The sequence below is a fragment of the Thermobia domestica genome, chromosome 16 (genome assembly GCF_964235325.1).
Source record: "Thermobia domestica chromosome 16, izTheDome1.hap1.1, whole genome shotgun sequence".
Lineage (NCBI taxonomy): Eukaryota > Metazoa > Arthropoda > Insecta > Zygentoma > Lepismatidae > Thermobia > Thermobia domestica.
The window spans coordinates 98,084,320-98,105,975 of NC_137469.1; the positions used below are offsets into that span (position 1 = coordinate 98,084,320).

Sequence of the window (21,656 nt, forward strand, 5' to 3'; positions counted from 1 at the left end):
TTACGAGAAATATGTATGGGTCAAAAATGATTTATTTTGGCGTTCCGAGGGTTAAGGCCATTAATGTATATGAGATTTTTCAGCTTCGTTTCTTTCTTTCTTTCTCTTTTTCATTTCACATCCCACGATTATACATCGAGGCTAAAGAAGATGGTGATGATGTGATAGATGACATTCGAGGAACGAAGAATATGGGAGAAAGTCGAGAAAACCCACACACATTGAGGTGTTTATACAGCTCATTTACTACAGGCTGGGATCAAATCAGGATCTCCACTCACCATAGTTGTTCACTCCACCACTAAGCCACAGCGGGCCCCCTCAGCTTTCTTTGAAACGAATTAGAATTTCAATGGTTTGACTTGACTAATTCCTCTTGAAATCTATTTAAATTTCCTTTACTTTGTAAGAATTAAAATTAGTTACAATTTAAGTAATATTAAATTTTTATATATATTATTCCCCATATAAATCGATGGTATAAAAACAATTTCCTACATAAATCAATGGTATGAAAACAATTCAGAACATAAATCAATGGTATAAATAACAATTCCTCATATGAATCAATGGTATAAATAACAATTCACCACATAAATCAATGGTAGATATAAAAACAATTTCCTACATAAATCAATGATATAAACAACAATTCCCCATATGAACAATGGTATTAAAAACAAATATGCGTAGGCAATACCGATAAGCATTAATTATTTCTCGCAGATTCTTGCTTAAATATTGTTATAAAAATGCATGAAATGTAATTTTAAACTAGTTCCCCCTGCTCCAATATATATTGGAGTATATAGTTATAATTATTATTGCTGTAAATAATAATTATAACTTGTATTAATATTTTACTCTTTGTTGTGGTACTTCTGAACAGAGAATATTGATGCATAACTAAAATTTAAAAGCTGGAATGTAGGAAATGAAGAAAATAATTTAAAATGCTAATGCAAGAATAAGATTAAAGGTTAGTAATTTCATAAGCCACCAAAATGTAGAAAGTTGTTATTATTAATTAAATATTCTGCCTGTCGGCTGGTCCTGAGACTAATAGAAGAGAACCATTTTCCCTTCTTATAAAGTTTGCGTCTGGAAATGTTTCTTCCATATTTTCTGATCGTCAGGTCCCTTTTTTTTAGCTCAAAATATTCTTTTTTCTTCTAAATCATTGATCAATTGTGTTCTTCTTCCATCTTTTTCTCTATGCGTTATGAGGAAGAAATTTCTTCGCAATATGGCTTTCCTACGAAGGATGCTAGTTAAAAGCGTTCTCTTCTGTCTAACCCAGGGATGTCAAACATGCGGCCCGCGGGCCGCATTCGACCCGGAAGCCCGTGTTTTGCGGCCCGCCGGCCTATTTCACTGCTTGAGGTTTTTCACATATCGAAGTTTCCCAGTAATCCATATTTAGTTTTACTTTCTGGAAGAGAAAGATTGATGTGCACTTTTTAAGAAGAAATAATGTTTTTTTTTTTTTAATAAACTTTTTCTTAGCATCAATGAGAAAACCGATTGTTGCTGCACTTCTGTGATATATTTCTCCACTCAGTCTCCCCCCTTAGAGAAGAAAAATAATTTCAAGGACAAGGAGTGGACTGGTCGTCACAGAGGGCCAGAGTAAGTATATAATTCTGTAATTGTTCATTTGGCTATTTAGCAAAATGTTTTTGTTTCATGACTGTATGTAATTTTTCCATCTCTATTCGAATATTTTTAAATGATCTGATTAATAAAAAAATACATGACACGTAGGATTTAACTGTTGGCAGACAGCATAATTACTACATTTGTCAAAATGTATATCAGTTCGACAAAAAATACCCGTAAGATATTTTACTACTTACAATTTTTCTTATCGATATTAAATTTTGTAACATCGAAATTTAATGTATCACTTTCCTCTGAGGTCGCGAAATACTGTTGCAGAGAGGGTTGATGATATTGCTACTAATTTACGTGAGCAGTATTTGGCAAAAGTTGAAAGTTTCATGTCATATTCCTTTGCAGTCGATGAAAGTACAGATGTTTGTGGTATGGCACATTAACTGTGTTCATTTGGGCATTTGATAATGAGTTAAATACAATGGAGGAGTTACTGGTCATAGTTTCTCTTAAAAATACAACAACCGGCGAGGACATCTTTCATGAAGTAATTAGTCTCTTGGAAAAATACAATCTTCCGTTATCAAAACTTGTGTGTGTAGCAACAGACGGGGCTCCTTCCATGACAGGAAAACAGAACGGATTTGTTGCTATGTTACTGGCCAAACAGAAAGAAGAATCTCCAAGTAATAAGTTTCATCATGTCCACTGCATTATTCATCAATGAGTTTTGTGTTCAAAAGATATAAAAATGAATCACGTTTTGAAATTTGTGAAAAACGTTGTAAACTTTATTCGTTCTCGGGGGTTGAATCAACGTCAGTTTTCATCTTTACTTCGTGACATCGGAAGTGAATTTGAGAGTCTACCATACTATGCAGAGGTTCGTTGGCTTTCATGTTACAGTGTTTTAAAGCAGTTTTGGCTTCTTCGGGAAGAAATTAAAATGTTCTTGGAAATGAAAGGCGAATCACCTGACAAACTTTGTGATGATACGTGGGTACAGGATTTGGCCTTTATAGTGGACATAACAGGACATTTAAATTATTTAAATTTGAAGTTACAAGGGAAAAATCAGGTTGTAGTTTTCTCTTATGACAATATTAAGGCCTTTAAATTAAAACTCTTTGGGAAGGACAAATGAGCAATTGCAACTTAATTCATTTTCCTACCTGCCAGGATTTCAAGAAGTCTCACAGTGATTATGATTTCACCCGTTATGGTTTCCACATAAAGACATTAATCAATGACTTTGAGAATAGGTTTGAAGATTTCGAATCGTGTGAGAGTGATGTTTAGTGCTCCATTCTTCTTCGACGTTCAGAAGGCAGATAGTAGCATCCAAATGGAACTGATTGAAATTCAGTGCAATTCTGTGTTGAAAGACAAATATAATGAAATAGGAATCCCTAAGTTATTTTCTTACTTGCCATATCAATACCTTGCAATGTGTCAGTTTGTTGCGAGAATACTAACCATGTTTGGTTCCACCTTTCTCTGTGAACAACTATTTTCTCTTATGAACACAAACAAAACTCCTCATAGATCAAGACTTACAGCAGAGCATTTGTCTTCCATCCTGAAAATAGCATCTTCATAGAGTCATGTAGCTGACATTAAAACTCTTGTTTCCCGGAAAAGATGCCAATTCTCAAGGAAAAATCAGTAATGTAAGTATAATTCTGTAATTGTTCATTTGGCTATTTAGCAAAATGTTTTTGTTTCATGACTGTATGTAATTTTTCCATCTCTATTCGAATATTTTTAAATGATCTGATTAATAAAAAATTACATGACACGTAGGATTTAACTGTTGGCAGACAGCATAATTACTACATTTGTCAAAATGTATATCAGTTCGACAAAAAATACCCGTAAGATATTTTACTACTTACAATTTTTCTTATCGATATTAAATTTTGTAACATCGAAATTTAATGTATCACTTTCCTCTGAGGTGCGGCCCGTCGTTGATTTGGCTCGGGCTGAATTGGCCCCATGCGTAACTTGAGTTTGACATACCTGGTCTAACCCGTTTCAAATCATTTTTGTTTGTTACTCTCTCGTCCATTTTATATTCTTCGTCTTCTTCCATCACCACATTTGAAAGTTCCCTAAATACTTGTTCTCTAACTTTCGTAATGTTCAAAACTCCCCCCCCCCCAAAAAAAGCCATGTCATCCGTGTACCTCACCTTGTTCAAAATTTTGAAATTGAAAAAAATGGGAAGAGGTAATGGGATCTTCCTTCACAAGATGGTACAATTAAATTATTTTTTAAACTTTATAAGCACTAGTTACTTCATATTGTGCATAGTTTTTTTTTACAATCATAAATGACATTTTTAATTTAATGTCCTACGGTCATATCCCTTAGGCTAAAGGAAACAAGTGAGTAATGGATGTGAAAGATTACGAAATAATTGGTGGAAAAAATAAAATAAAATATTTAGTTTAAAGTCCCATGATTATGCACAGAGGCTAAGGGAGACAGTGATGATGAGAAATGAGAAGGAAACGGGAGAACCCCGAGAAAACTCACGCACACGATGTTCGTCCATCACAAAATTTACTTGGCGCGAGCTGGAATCGAACCAGGGACTGCACGCACCAGAGGTGAACGCTTTTTCACTGAGCCACTGCGGTCTCGAAATAATTGGTGGAATGAGAGTGTGTGAAGAAACGGGAGAGCCCACGGATACCCACCACAAACTTACATGGCCTGGAATTGAACCAGAGACTTCTTGCAAGAGGTGAGCGCTCCACCACTTCAACTCTCCTGCTCCCAAAAAATGGAAATCAAAGACAATAACGTTACAACTTACAACTAACCGTAAAAGCTGCAGAAAAGAAAACTATAGTTCGTAAATATATGGTTATGGGGAGACTTCTTCGCCGTTAAATACCTTGATTTATCTCGACAGATTTGCGCGTGAAAAACATAAAATATGGTTATTACCGATGCATTCCTTCACGTACATGTGCTTTGTAACAAACCAACGGAACTTAATAGTCCAAAAGTATTACACAGAAGGAGCTGCTAGTTTATTGCTGGTTACGCGTCACATGTTAAGAAAATAAATACAGTATTCCATTCCATTGACAATCATGATCCATTCCTGAAAATAAGATGGAAGCCTGCTGTCATAATTACATGCAGAAACATTTAAAGAGTTATATGAACACGGTTCCTTATTGTCTTTCAAGTATTACGTCTGTAACGAAGAAACTAGTCGTAACGAAAATGACTGTGTGAGCAGCATTTTAAAATGATAAATAATAATAGTAGTAGTACGAGTAATAAAAAATGAAACCTTCACTTGAAATTTTTCTTTTGATCTCCGGGGTCACATGACTTGACTCTTCCTCTTTTGAACTTTGACATTCTCCAACAACAAGGATCCTCCCTTCAGCATGTAAACTGTCTTGTGCCATCCGCGTTTCTCTTGTTATTTACATATTTAATACTGTACATAACGTTCCTCGTCTTATATAGGCCTTCCTGCAAACACTAAGACACACGCATGGCTTCTGAAAATATCTTCTTTCCCGTTTAACATATATTTATAATTCGTGTTCAATACTGTTCACTTAGCTTCCTTCATTTCCTCTTTGCTTGGCAGATAATAATGATAAATATTCGTATACAATTATGATAATCTTTAAATACTATAATAAGCACTACTTTCACCGTTTACAACTTTTAATTACAATAATTTAAAAGTTACTTTTTCATAGTTATCTTTTTCTTTCTTTGTTTTTTTTCTCTGTTTGTATGCCATGCTATTTTCGTTTCTTTGTATGTGTCCGTGTGTGTAAATTACGACATGACTACTTAATACAAGAAAATACAGATTTTTTCCTCTTTTTAAACTGTTGATAGCTTTTTTTAAAAAATACTAAGCGACCACCAGAGCGTTGTTAGATATTCTCCATTAATGTGTTTTGAGTAGTTATGATTTCATTGCTGGCTCAGAAAGGGATGGGGTGGGAGGGGAAATTTTCTTCGGGGAATTCTTACCGCGGCAAATCTCCAATCGTGCTCAAGGGTTACCAGCATTTTCGCTGTACTCCCTGTATATTGAAATTTCCCCTGGCGAAAAATCGTCTGAAATTATGTGGTGAAACACTATAGTTATGAAACACTGCCAGTGCTACTTACCGTTAGGTTCGACTATAGATTTAATTGGCTCTCAAGACAAATTTTCTGTCAGGTTCTTCCGTCACCCCACCCCCCCTTCAACTAGTCATCAGAACTCTTCCCAACTCCAATTTTCTGAAAAGAGTTATTCAAAAGTCGCTATAGTCCTGTATTATCAATAAATTAAAGCGTAGGGGTCTATTATTGTAACCAAAGGGTATTAGAAAGATGAAAAGTGCATATTTTTTAAATCTAATTTTATTTATTTTTTATCTTTAGAAAGGTTATGATTATTTTGTCCTGTCGGAAATTTCAAACTTTAAAAGAATTTCAACTGAATGAAGAAAAAAAATTTTTTTTTTTTTTTGCACGGATCCTCTGGCATTTATTAGAATTGTCCCCCTTTTGAGAGGTCCTGGTACTACTATGATAATAATGCTGCTGCTGCTGATAATGATGATGATTACTATTATTATTATTTCTAGTTTAACGTTCCAAACTTATGTCTGTAGGCTAAAGAAGACAGATGATTAATGAGAGTGAAAGAATATGACGTCATATCAACCCCAGCTTCCAATCCTTTTCAGCGTACGCGACATTTGTCCTTACCATGCCAACCTTATATAAAAATCCTCAATACAGTATCGTTATTTGGAATAAAATAACTCGATATAGATTGGATACAATTAACATCTCACTAATATGGTATATCTATACTGTTGGTTTTCATTACATATTTAGACCTATTACTGAATGTTGTGTTATGGTAGTAACAACCCTGGAATAATGTAAAGGCAAGATAGTCTTAATAAAATGAAGTTTAGTATTGAGAAACAGCTGAGTTAAACTTTTAATGATAAAATTAAATTTAATTTAGCTCAGAAATGTTCATTATTTAATGACTACAAATATAACAACAACAGAATATTCCTAATTTTCTTTGTTGTATTTCAGTTTCACTGTACGGGGAGTTGAGGACAAAATATATCTTATTCCCAAGCACTCTGTACATATAAAATACAGTGTTCACTCATAAATCATGATAATTTTGGTTGTCTGACGTTTATCTGAAAAAAAAAAATTGAGAATATTCACCTTGTCCCTAGTGTAACATACTTTATTATCTAATTATGTTGCATATTTTTCAGGGACTCTCCCACATACATAAACCTTTTAAATGAAGGTTATATATTTCACATGAAATATGTCATTTTAATGAGAATACTTTGGTCGTACCTAAAATAAAATCTGAGCACTTCTTTCAGGATTTTACAAAGTTATTATCTATTACACTTTGCCTGACACCAGTGACGTAGATTTCTGTATATCATTTGGGAAGAAAAAAAATCTTCCAGTGTTACGTCTCACGATTATGCCGGGTAGGCTAAAGGAAACGGTGATGGTGAGAAATGAATGAAATGATGGGATGAAGAAAGTGGGAGGAAACGGGAGGACACCGAGAAAACCCACGCACACGGTGTTTGTCCATCACAAAGCTCACTTGGCACAAGCTGGAATCGAATGAAGGATCCCAATCACCAGAGTTGAACGCTCTACCACTGAGGCACAGCGGACCCTCATTTGGGAAGAGGTACATAAAGTATGTGTATTTCTTTGTCAGATATCGTCTACAAGAAACCACTGAGGATTTCTGAGAATTGGCGCCCGTGCATGGGATCAATATAATAGAAATACAAATTTGAAAACTTTTCGTGTAACTTAGTGGACTTTAATTGGTGCGCTTGTTCTAAGTTTGATATCCAGGAATGGTTCAAAATTATTTCCGGGATCACTTTGCATCAGGCCAGAAACCAGCCACAGAGATTTGGGGGGCATGAATATATTGGGGGGGGGGCAAGTCATTAAAAATTATGTTACAAATATCTAAACTGTGTTTTTTGTATTAATAATAGCATTTTGTGTTGAGGTCTTGAGGGGCCACGAAAAGTTTAGGAGGGTCAGGCCTCCCCTAGCTCCCTCTGGTTGCGGGCCTGCTGTGCATCATGAGAACAACTGAGAAACTGAATAAACATCTAAAACTTTAGATCCAGAAAACCACAAATAATGGCGTTCAAAACTATTCGTCACTCAGCTGAGTGTATGCTATTGGTTTGCTAGCAGGCCCCAGATGATGAACCGCAGCTGGTATATTTATTAAGTATGTCAGTTCGAATTTCGAAATTTATGACAATTCGCGCTCTGAGTTCCGGGTTTGTTAGTCCGGTTGCCGGGAGTCCGGTTCCGGGTCTGTTCCGAGTTCCAGCTCCACCTGAATGCCGGTGAGTTCCGGTAAACCCCCTACCTCTTATGTGAAACTTATAAGCATATGTTTGGCGGCATTTGTTGATGGAGGGAATACAACTGCCACAATTCCCGTGAGCAGTTCGTCGTTGTTAGTTTAAAATAGTAACTGGTATTGCTTTTGTCCTCCTTGCTGAGAATGTCTTGACCCTTACAAAGATGGCACTGATAGATACAGTCAAAACACAATAGAAAAGAGTTGGTTTATCCCTTCTTCGTGAGAAGAGGACACAGGACGTTCAGCCACATGACGTTTTGTCCAGTGAATTAGGATTATGATTAGAAATTAGATTTCTGGGTTTTCGGCAGCTATGGCCATGTTAGGCTGTCATGTACGAGGGATGACGTACCTCGGCGATCACACTGTCAGGGAAATTGGAGAGGAAGAAAGATACCATCCCAGAATTTGCCTGCAGTGAATGAGGAAAACTGAAGAAACTCTCACTCAAAATGGTTGGCCTGAAATACCTGTTATACTTTTTCGACTGAGTGTTCCCACCGGGGATCGAACCTAGGACTGCTTGCACCAAAAGCGAGAGCGTTAATGACTAAGCTACGTGGGGCAACGTCCATTGAATTGTTATATATAATTTGTTTGGTTGCAGTTGATGTTTTTGAGTGATGGAGTTTATATCCTTGCGTCAGTGACTTCCAAGAGTCTTGTTATGCTGCTTCTTGTTGTGGAGAGACATGGCCGAAGCAAATGGTTCTAGGTCTGATTGAGCTTCTTGGTGGAATTTCAGGGCACTGGCGTCTTTCGTGTATTTCACAGTTGGTGATGGTGAATTCGCTCTTCTTTTCCTCTTCTTCAGGTTTCTATCTGGGTTGTGCTTGTTGTGTATGTATTTCTTGGTTTGTACTAGAGACCTGCACGGGCCGGACTTGGGTGGGCCGACTCTGTTATTTCTTTGGGCCGGACCGGGCTTGGGCTGGTCGGCACTGATTTCTTTTCAGGTCGGGCCAGGCTGGGGCCTATTAATTGCAATTCTTTAATCATTATTGACTTTCGTTAAACGATAATTGGAATAAAGCCAAACGTTGAAGAAGTGTGCCCGTGAAAAATGTTACAAAATGAAACTTAAAATTTATCGGGCTTGGGCCAAGTATTTAAAAAAAACTTATCGGGCCGGGCCGGCTCGGGCCGAAAATCTCCAAAACTTTTCGGGCTCGGGCTGGGCCGGGCCTAGGTACATTCGGGCTGGATTGGGCTCGGACCGAAAAATTCGGCTCTTGCAGGTCTCTACTTTGTATTTCTTGCAGTGGTAGTAGGTAGAAAATATGTATGTATAAATGCTAATTCATGAATATTTGTAGGACATATATTTGTAGTTTCAGATATATAATTAACAGAAACGTTTTCGTTGATGTTTGTGTTGTGTCGGTAGTTATTATGTTGGGGGAGGGAGGTTGTGATTCGTAGTCTATGTTTCGTATGTGCATTCTGTTTTGTTCGAAGGATGTAGTATGAGGATTGTTTGTCAAGGATAGATGTAGGAGGTTCTGGCCATAAGTTGTGCCAGGTGTGGTTAGGTTTGGCTTGGTGTGCTTTATGAGGAAGTAGGTGAATCATTCGAGTTTCTGGTGTTATCTTCTATGGCTTCTATTTGATCACTTTTTATGCTTCCTCTTTCATCAAGTGCTGGGTTAATGCTTCTTTTGGGAAGTGGGTAGGAATCTCTTCAACTGGCTGGGGATGAATTTCCATGTAAGTAGTTCTTCCTTATGGTGGTTGTTGTGTTCTTCTTTGTGTTTGTGTGATATGGTTTGTGTTCATCTTCTTATCCTGTGTGATATTGGGGTATCAGTGTCTTGTTTGAGGCGCACATTTGTTGACCTTTTTGGTGGTCCTGGACAGGGCCGGTGGATTCGCCTCTCGGGCTGTAAAATCTTGCGGAATGAGTTACAATGTAACGTTACTCGTGTCGGTTGTCGTAGTTTCCGACGGGTCTCCTGGGGTATTTGCTGGTTCCTGTTCTATGTCTCTTTATTTTACAAGTAGCACAGTTCTTGCTTCGTGGATCAGAATATATGTTCGTGTGTGTGTTACCTGATGATGTAAATTTAACAGGGGATGATAGGAGAACAAGAGAAAGAAAAGCAGAGGTTTTATTAAACACTTGCAGGGACATGGGTTTAGAAGTAAATGCAGAAAAAACTAACTACATAGAAGTTCGTCGGGATCGTAATACGCCAAATTATGGAAACATTAAAATATCAAACAATAGTTTTGATAAAGTTGATATTTTCAAATATCTAGGACCAATATTAACAGACGAAAACCATATTCACGAAGAAATTAAATGTCGACTGAAAGCAGGGAATTCGTGCTATTATTCAGTCCAAAATCTCTTGTCGTCGCGAATTCTGTCGAGAGATTTGAAGCTTAAAAAAAATAACATGATAATCATGACTGTTGTTCTGTGTTGTTGCGAAACATGGTGGCTTATTCTGAGGGAAGAACATAGACTGAAAGTAGTTGAGAACAAGATCCTGAAACGAATATTCGGACTCAGGAGGAACGGAAATGGGGAATGGTGGAAAATTCATAACGAGGAACTACATAATTTATACGGTTTATCAAACATTATTTGGGTCACCAAGTCTAGGAGGCTCAGGTGAGCAGGTCATGCAGCCAGGATGGACGAAAGTAGGAACGCTTTCATTCTTAAATGGAATACAATTGGAAAACTACCATTAGAAAGATCTAGGCGTAGATGGGAAGACAATATTAAGATGGATCTCGCAGAAATAGAAATACAAAGTGGAAACTGGATCCAGTTGGCTAAGGATAGAAGTCAGTGGAGGGCTTTTGTGTACGCGACATTGAACCTCCAGGTTCCGTAGGCCATAGAGTTAGTTTAGTTAGTTTGCGTTACCTCGACTGTAACACATTTGTAAGTTGGTACGTTCTTCTTCTGTGTGAAAGTATTGTCAACAGTTCTTGCATGATAGTTCCCGATTCTCGATTCTTTTACTTCGTGGTCCTTGTGCTTCATTGTCTGAGAATAACCAGAGTAATTAACAGAGTGAGCACTTTTGCAATTAATGCGGTGTGATGGAACATCGCAGGTTTTCTTATCACACTGGTAAGTCCAATGAGTTACGGGACACTTAACATAATGTGCGGTTCTTGTTGTTCACGCCGTCGGGCTAATGTCAGCCTGAAAGCATCCTCAAATTGGGCTTTTGGCAAATGAGTCAGAGCTTCTCTTACGATATTTAAACGTATACAATTGACGATTTAACTCAATGTGGCAGTTTATTTATCAAGTAAATTAAAAATTTATTTATATTACTTTTTTCTCCTTGCCAAACCAATTCATTGATAAGAATACGTGAATAAAGGTTCCGAATTGTTAAACGTAGAAAACCCATCTATCTCTAGCCTATATAATTAAGAGTGAAGTTGACGTTTCTATTATACCATCACGGAGAAAAGTATTGAACCATTTGAAATAAAATTTAAACATAGCACTTGGCTCGAGTTAGGTTTGTATCATGTCACATTATTAAAAATACGCATCCTAAAGTGGGTGCAAAGGGGTCCAAAATAGTTTATCTCACGAGGTCAAGTTAGGGACATAAAACTCGGCATATGAATTTCGCATTAAAAATATGTGGATACGAGCTCCAGTCTTTTCTAAAATTACCGTTCTACTAAAGGTTGAAGGGGGCATTTTCTTTAAATTTTTTGAATTTGTATGTCGCCTTTCCACGAGACAACGGCTAAACAGTTTGCAATGAATTTTTCAAAATAGCATTTGGCTCAGACCGTTTTTTTTTTAAAAAAAAACATAATAACTTCGATTAAAAAACGCATTCTAAGGAAGAAAAGAGGTTCAAATATTTCTTTCAAATATTTCTCATTAAACTTAGTACTTGGCTCGTGCCAAAGAGGTCAGTGGGACGTGTGTCAAAATGTTTGAGTGAGTCAGTGGTTCGTGGGTCAACATGACGTGACTCACTGCACCCCACCACCCACAGTAATCCATTCTGACCCACTGACTCATCATGATCCACTCTGACTCACCGATCTGCTTTGGTCAGTGCATTGTAGAGAGCATCTTCTGAACAGTGGTGAATTTGTCTACGTTTTACTTTCAAAGCCCTCCTTTTTCATTTCTGTCTATTTACTTACCTAAAATGAGTATATCTAAATGAAAAAAGAATTTCAGGCACTTTTGGATATTGATATTTGTAATTGTAATAATAGCAATAAAACATACTACTTGGCTTTCGAGACACAATCGAATATCAATGCATTGTTTTTTTTTTTCTTCTTTCTTTACGTTGGCCTCCTTAACCTTGGTTTGAGACTTACAAATTTCATCGTATTTTCCACTGAAAAGTATTTGTAATTCAACAAGGAATATATGATAATTAAATTGAAATTCATCATAATATAGTCGATGACAAACACTTTACTATTTTATATCGCAAAGGTCAGATCATCCACCGATAATGTAACAGAGCGAGCGACTGACCATAGAAATTCAAACTTCGAATAGGAACAATTTCACAACCTTGTTTTATTATAATTATAGGTGTAAACTCTTTAATCAGTGAAGAGGAAGTCGTGGATCATAGGTCAGAGCTGATGACGATGGGTTTTGGTGGGTGGTGGATCAGAGTGGGTCACGGTTGGTGGTGTGTCGTGGGTCAAGTTTTCATGGACCTACACCACCTTTGGAGGTTCTAATAATTTTACTTTAATTGAAAAACGCGTTCTAAGAGGCGATACGTATTTTAAGGAAGGAAATTGGCTTCAAATATATATATTTCAAATATATTTATTAAACTGTTTCTTCCCGTGTACATTCAGCTAATTAGTAGCCAAAATCCAATGAATTTATGAGGCCTATCTTTCCCAGAAAAAATACCAGATACAGATTTTTAACCCGTTTAAGCTATCATGTGACTGAACTCCTAGTGTTAGTACTATAGAACAAGTGTAACACGATAAATCAGTTATTAGAATTAGGTTTTATGTCAAACATTACAACATAAAGCACGGAAAAAAAATAGCTTCGGTGTTACCTTTTCTGTTATGAACTTCGAAGACTTTTGGGACAATACCTGCTATTAGGGATCATAAATCAATTCCAGCATTCCAAGCAAGCAATTCATATGTTACGTTATCACTGTATAAAGAACTTCCGGAAATATTCCGTAAAAGAAAAAAAATTAACAGTGAGTTTAAATACTGAGAAAAGAAAGTTACTTTTGTATGATAAGCTATGCCTATAAGTCAAGGTTTGCATATTTAATGAATCATCTTTTTTCCCCCCTTTTTTAAGGTACTGTTTTGTTTTCGTACACGGATGAATCGTTTGCATATTTCTTTCGTTGCGCCTTTTTTCTTCGGTTACGTGCCCTTCGGCGCCTTTTTTGGTGTTATTGTAATTATGATGGCTTGAAATTATACCAAAGAAGCCTTGTTCGTGCTCAGAAGCTGTGAAAAAAGACCATTCTCTTCTTCGTTCATCTTAATTTCTTTTCTTTACAGGAAAGGTTAAAGGAGGAAATATCATACACAATGTTACGCAACTCTTGTTTGATTCTGTTAAGTAAGTGTGCATTCAGCGAAGAAAGAAAAGAAAGAAAATACTGATTCTGTGGAAACGATAGATTAAATTTGAATTAAATTTAAAGTAAGATTTGCAGTGATAAATAAATATCCATACCAATTTTCAGCATCATGATAATAATAATATTTTTATGAAATGCAGTACATTTATGTTATTATTGACAATTTTAGATAACATACAACAGTCCGTGTATTTGTGTCACGAACACTTGGGTATTTATCCAGTAATGATATGGCTTAACCCTTAAGAGATCCGGGGTTTTTGGGCTATTTTTGAGACTTTCAGTCAAGCAGCTACTGCATCGTCACTATTTATCCTAGGATCATGGTTCATACCTCATTCTCTTCAGAATGGAGCTGGCTTTCAAATGATACCACTTGCATGCTTATACCATATACCAGGAGCGGGAAAAATGATGTCAAAGGGAAATTTTCGGAGGGAATTTTTTTCTCTCGCACTTTGGGCCCCCCTGGAGCGACCCTGTGTGAACGTAGCCATCTAAAAAAATCTGATAAATAGTACTTGGTATACTGAATGTGCGTGCCAAATTTCAAGTTTCTATCTTGAATACCAAGGGCGGGAGAAATTTTATCAGGAATTCCCACCATGCCCCAAATTACCCTAAAACACCATGATCTCAGGTAAAAAATTTCCTGAGACATCCCTAATTACCCTAGGGTCATGTTTCGCCCATCATTCTCTTCAGAATAGAACTGCCTTTCAGGTGGTATGATTCACGTGTCTCCATCATGTATCTAAGGCGGGAAAATGAGGATAAACTGTTTTTTTGGGTCTAAATATCCTTTTTTCAACTTTTAGCCCCCCTGGACCCCCTGTTTTAACGCAGAGATCTGAAAAAATCTGGTAAATACTACTCGGTGAGCTGAATGTTTATGCACAATTCCAATTTTCCAGGTGCAAAAGTAAGCCCGCCAAAAAAAATATACCGACAATGTCCCATATTCCCGTATACAGAGGGAAATTTTTAAACATTCCCTGAGACATCCCTAATTACCCTAGGGTCATGTTTCGCCCATTATTCTCTTCAGAATAGAACTGCCTTTCAGGTGGTACCATTCACTTGTCTCCATCATGTATCTAAGGCGGGAAAATGAGGAAAAACGGGATTTTTGGGTAAAAATATCCCTTTTTCAAATTTTTGACCCTCTGGATCCCCCCCTGTTTTAACGCAGAAATCTGAAAAAAAATCTGGTAAATACTACTCGGTGGACTGCATGTCTGTGCAAACTTTCAACCTCTACGTGCAAAAATAAGCCCGCCAAAAATACTTTACATAAACCTCCCCAAAAAGTATTACACGAAAATATAAATTTTAGACTTATGACGTCATCACCTCCTATGTCTCGACACAGGAAGGTGTGAAACCATCCGTAATGTCTTCTGCAATGCCTCTGGACTTGAAAAACAAGAAAAAAAAACCGGAAGAAAAAGCTCAAATAGGAGAGTTATAACGCAATATACCATGAAACACTCCGTATGGTACAAATTGTACCATAGGATCCCCAAAGGGTTAATAAATGTATTTTCAAACAAAGGAATTAGAACTTTAGTCATAGCATTCTTTTCAACGAACTGAATTTTCTACGTTCGTTACTGAATTTTCAGTGTGTGTGTGTGTGTGTGTGTGTTACTTTATTTTATTTTATTTTATTTTTTTTTTTTTTTTCAATTTTGAACCCTCCATTCGATAGAGTATCAAAAAGAAGCGATGGAAATTTTTGCGTCACTCTTACCGTTTCCGAGATATTGGCCCAAAAAAGTTCCGATTTCGAGAGATTTAAGGAGCCATATGAAGCATTCTCAAATCTCTGGATTATGGATTATCTAAACGGTCGCCTCTTTCTTGTAATCTTTCAGTATTTTCCTCACCTGGACTTCGTTTCTAGATATGCAGATTCTTGTATAACGTTGAATATAGATGCTAATTAGTATTTATTACTTCACTATTTGATTGAAAGGTGAATAATAACTCAAATATATTATAATAATTGTTTAATATTCATTATTACTGGGTTGACAGAAAGTGAACCTGAACCATGACAACAAGACAGTTTAATACACAACTAGGCGAACAAGTGAATGTTGGTTGTGTGAATCAAGGATTTTATAAAATAGAGGATCTGCCCTTACAACAAAATCTTGAAGCCATACGTCACAGTTTCGCCATCCCTACTCTGACCACTCCACCCAATAAGATCGCAATGTTTTGAGCCAACAATCATGGCGGAAACGAAAGTAGCCAATCAGATCGTGGCGGAAACGATAGTAGCCAATCAGGCGTGCTGATGCTCGGTTGTTTTTTGGCTTCATTTATTTCATACGATGAAGATATATACGGGCAGATCCTCTATTTTATAACATCCTTGGTGTGAATAAGGTATTAATTTCCAATATTAACATATAATTGTTACCAAACAGTGAATATTTGAGAACTAGTTACTTCTAAATTTTACTGTCATGAACTGAGCAAATTCCAGAAAACACAAAACATCATTTAGACAGATGCTTTGTATTTCGACTATTAGTACGGTTAAGTTTGCCCTTGTTTTAAATTTAAGCTGTCATATTTATTGTTCTTTCATATACAAATAAATATATTTTCTGTTGAATTGAGAAAATCACTTATAAGCAGTAAATATATTCTTACCAGGAGCACTTTTCTGTAGATATTAACGTAATTATATCTCGTTGCTAAGCAACGATTTTCTTCTTTTTTTATATCTCAAGAAATCTTAAAGTATTCATAGTTGCTAACACCACTGAGAAATTGAATTTCTTTCGTAGATAAAAATAACCTGTTTATATTTCAGTATTTTAACCAAGGATGTTATAAAATAGAGGATGTACCCATTCGTATCTTCATCATATGAACTCAATGAAGCCAAAAAACAACCGAACATCGTCTGAGCCGGAACGTCTGATTGGCTACTCACGTTTCCACCATATTTGTTGGCTCGAAACATTGCGATCTTAGTGACGTATGGCTTCACGATTTTGTTGTATGGGCAGATCCTCTATTTTACATCCTTGATTTTAGCTAAATGTCTGCTCCAAAGATATTTTAAGCTTAATTACATTAATAAATATGTTGATTTTTATATTAAGACATTTTCTTTTATGCAGTAAAATATAGTTCAATTAATTATAAATGAGTAAACGTAAAAATGTAAAACAATAAAAATTTAAAATAACAAAAACTAAACATTTTGGTACCAAATAGTAACCAGTGTCCACTGGTTATATATGCATTTTCAGTATATATATGCGGTGACAACGAAGTGACAGCTCAATATAGCTAATTCAATAGATCCCCTAATGCGAAGGTTCCTAATATGTAAGTGTATTATCTATTGAATTTAATCAAATAAATTTAATATACAATTTCATATAAATTTCGAAAAAAAAATCTTTTTAAGCTCGTTCTGGCAATGCTCTTCAGCTTTCTCAACTGATTTATATTTCCTTTTTCCTAAATCGAGGCATTTGATTGATTTTAAAGTGTAAATAGTGTGTTAATGCACGTATACGATTCACTCCGAAACTTTTTAGTGCACATAAGACAATTCATTTTATTCAGACAATCTTGTTACGGAAATGTACACTAAACAAATTATATCTTACTAGAGGTATTCGATATTTCGATATATTGGTCGACCGAACGATATTTTTAAATATCGAAACAATAGTGTCGAAAATATTACTAATCGATATATATCTATATTTCGATACTTTTCATGTTTCGTTATTTTCCATATTTCGACATTTAGTATTCAGGTATTTTTCGATATTTTTGAACCTTTGTTTATAGTTTAATATTTTTATATTTCGATATTTGATGTTTTAATATTTTTCAATATTTCGATATTTTGATATTTCGATACATCGATCTAGTTCCAATAGTTTGTCGACATTGATTTTGGGATATCGCGCAGCACTATACCGTACTAAGATTGTACTGAAAATATGTATTGTTTTCACACATCCCTATTTTAGTCGTTTGATATCATGCGTTGTATATGCTGTAATTTAAGAGTTCACTTCTGTATTGTATTGTATCTGTAGCGTATCTGTATAGATTAGGAATGCAAATAAGCAACAAAATTTTACTAGCCCAAGAAATTTTACTAGCTCACATCCCACAATAGAAATCATTTACTTATCTTTGATATTTTAATAGTGATATTAACATCTCGCCCGCACCGATGAACCACTCGCCCCGAGCGACTGGGCGAGTGGTTATTTGCATCCCTGGTATAGGTTATCGATAACTAGCTAGCTCTGTGAGTTAAGGAAGTATAAGGTTCATCAGCGCAGAAACAAATCTCGCCTTAAAATTCTTTCATGTATGAATCCAACCTAATTAATATTTATTGTTAACAATCTCCCAAATATCATGCTTTACATTACCCATCACATTATTATATCTTTACTGGACTCTACTGCAGAAACAGGGACTCCAAGGTTAAAAGTTATGTTATCTTTTCATCTTCTTTTTACCTCTAGTATCATCCTCATTCTGAGCGAAAACGTGTATTATAGACTACTCAATATAAGTTAATATAAAATTAACTATTACTTAGATGTGGATACTTATGGCTATAACCGGTACCTATAAAAGCGGGGTTCAATCAAAAGAAAATTTAGATGTCAACGGACAGCCATTTGTGTATCTTGTCATGGTAAGTAGGTGGCTATTTGAAATCTGACAAGCCAGCACTACACGTGCCAGGAATACTAATTTTAAGTGATTAAAGCAGTTGTATTTAGCTCAGTGGTAGAGTGGTACATTCATGATAAAAATGTCGTGGGTTCAAATCCTGGACAGGAAAATTTTTCTTATTTAAATCTTGAAGGGGAAATCTTTCTATGCTTCCTCTACCTCGTTATCCTCGACAGAAACGTTAGGTTGCTCCAATAAATATAATAAAATAGACGAAAAGATAGGGAAGTTATATCCTTATATTGGCAATTTTAATTATATTTGTTCCCAGGACGTTATAAGAGCTCAGATTTATATATTTCTTCTTACTTGTTTTGTAAATGTAATATGGCAGTTTAGTGAATCAAATAGATCTTGTAAACGTTTCTCTTCCCCCTATGGCCAGTGCCGGATCTAGAAGAGAAAACTGTGGGGGGTGGGGGAAGCAGCCAAAATCTAGACTATGATAGATATATCATGAGTTTACTATAAACTTACAAAAATATATAAATAACAACTTAAATTATTTTTGTTACCCAAAAAACGCCTCCCGGCTCCGGGCTAGATCCACCACTGCCTATGTCATCTCTGGAGATGAATATTCCGATAAATAGATTTCAGAGGCGATTTAAAAACAAGTCTACACTGTCACCGGTGCTTAGTTTAACGTATAAAAAAAAGAAAAGAAAAAACGAGAAACTAAGAATCCAAATCTTTTTAGAGGTGATATTGCACTGATGTTAGAAATCTAGACCGAAACTACAGAGATTTGCTCCTTAATTCTCTTGCCAACGTAAAAACTCTATTACTTGTCCTTACGGAACCTACGGTACCAGTTCAATGAATACATCGTGGTCACATAATTTACAGGCACAAATTAGCTTGTATTTAATGGTAAGTTGCAACGTCGATACATTTTTGCTTACGAGAATACTTTAAAAATAAAATTTAATGTAAAAAATTCTTTAAAAATGAAACAATTTGTACTAAAAGTAAAAAATAATGTTTTGAAGAAAATTACTCTTCAGAAATATTTTTATTTATGCATAACTAAAATGAAAAATATGAGGAACACTGTCATAGATTTTAAATTCATTGTAAATGAGACCCTTCTCCATGCTTTTAATTTTACTTACGCATGAAAAGAAACATTTTTAAGAAGTAGTTTTCTCATAAACAGTATTAAGTTTTACTTTTTTGTTTGCTTTTACGATTAGCTTTGTTTTTTGTTAAAAAAAAATATGCTTTTAAAAGAGTTTTTACTTTATACCTTTTTGTAATAATTATGTTGGAAATTTGTTTCTTTAGTTGTGTACCTAGTGTTTGTATTTGAAGGCTGCCAACACTGTTATAAGAAGAGAACGAAGATAATGTGGAGTGGAAGATGATATTGGTTGGATGCGCACACATGAACATTCAGCATTTATTCATTGTTTTGTGTTTTTAGAGATTTAAGAGAGTCTGTAAAACAAATAGTTTTGTTCCAGTTCAATATAGTATGTGTGTTCAATACAGTTCATTAGTAGTGTTTTTCATAAAATCATAAAATTATTGGTATAGAACTCATTATGTTTCAATGTGGTGATAATTAAATATATTTTATAGTTACATTTTATTTTCATACGGTCCGCCTTCGTACGGTCTAATTAAAATTTATCTTGTTAAAAATATATTATACATAGAAATATATGGAAGTAACAATATAATATTGTCATCCGACTTCTGTCGCTGTGCAAAATGTTATGATTTTGTAATATCTGAAAATGGGTTAAATAACAATTGCAAGAGTTGAAGAATAGGAATGTAGTAAGAAAGATTGCTCTCGTCTTTTCGATGTTAAATGTTACGAGCACAGGATGACATTTCGTCCTGATCTACAAACTACCAAAATACTTTCAAATGATGAGGGTTGCATATTGTTGAAGGAGATGCACACAATGCTTAAAAAAAAAAAAAAAAAAATCTTACGAGCTCAAAACGACCCCTAAAACATTAAAAAGTTTTTGAACATTTGAAGGAGATCTGGAAAATTAAAACAAGATTTAGAATTTACCAGCGAAAATGGCAGGTTTCTAGAGCTTGTGGTTTTCGTGACCTGATTGTCGAAAGGAATTAACCATGAACATATAAACATAATACTGGCCACAAACATATAGACTAATGTTGGTCACAAACATATAAACGTAATGCTGGCCACAAACATAAATGTACCATTTTAATATACAGGTATTTCTATATGCTGGGACGGATTTATTTTATTTTAATATTCTACATTGTTATATGCTACAACAGAAGCTCTATTGCTATATACAATGCTGAAAGGTCTCTTTAATGTGAACTTCCCAAACATAACCTTATATATTTTAAACTCATTCCTCATAGATAGGACGTGACTTTCTCATCTTAAACGACTTGATCTTATTATGTGTATGTTACTTGCTGACGACTACATGATGTGAAGTTACACACGTAATTTTTCTACTCATCAGTTACCCTAGTACGTACTCTTTTACGCAAATAAACTATAACAGTTGCGTCCATATAATTTATCAATTTTCAATTGTTTGAAATATTAATGCCATTGTATTAGTCGATAAGGCGGCTGCTACCAAGCAACCGGATTCGGATGTCATGCCCGATGTGGACGAGATAAATTCTCGTTCTATCTTTATATACATTGCGATTCAAGGTTCATAAGACTTTTTTTTTAAATACTTAGTTCACGCGTGATACTGATTTCATCACCCCATCCTCGTATTTGGATTTTGAAAATGAGGAGGAGATGGCAAGGTGGCTCAGTGATAAAGCATTCACCTCAGGTGCGGAGAGGCTCTTTTCCATCGCAAGCTGTGTCAGTTTCTAATAGACAACATCATTTCCGTGGATTTTCTCTTGGTACTACCGTTTCCTCACATTCTCATTCCATCAAAACTTCCACAATCAGTCAGTTACAAGTTAGACAACATTCATTTTCTTCAGCTTGCAGGTCATATCTGTGGGCAGAAGATTAAAGTATCTGCTTCCATTTGAGTTCTCTGAAGCTGTAGAGATTTGCATTCACACAGCCAATGAAACTAGTGATCTGATCTAAATGAAGAGTATATCTTTTTCATCTTTACATATATGAAAATTATCGTATATTTATGTAAATATCGCCATCGTAGAGGAAGCAGATTTCATTATGTTATTACAGCTCTTAAGCAATTATCACCAGTAACTTCAAAATATGCATTATATTCGTACACGGTATGCATAGAATAAGAAAATATTAGTTGAAAAATTAGAAGAAAACA

General features: G+C 35.4%; 1 protein-coding gene and 1 long non-coding RNA gene across 3 annotated transcripts in view; one reads left to right on the forward strand and one right to left on the reverse strand.

The window, feature by feature from the left end:
- LOC145673263 (uncharacterized) overlaps positions 1-21,656 on the reverse strand; it is a 190,224-nt gene that overhangs the window by 42,692 nt on the left and 125,876 nt on the right. The gene's annotated exons all lie outside the window — the stretch shown is intronic.
- On the forward strand, positions 1,516-19,893 carry LOC145672789 (uncharacterized). Its single transcript, XR_014128655.1, has 2 exons — positions 1,516-1,629; positions 19,672-19,893. It is a non-coding gene; the product is annotated as an uncharacterized LOC145672789 (long non-coding RNA).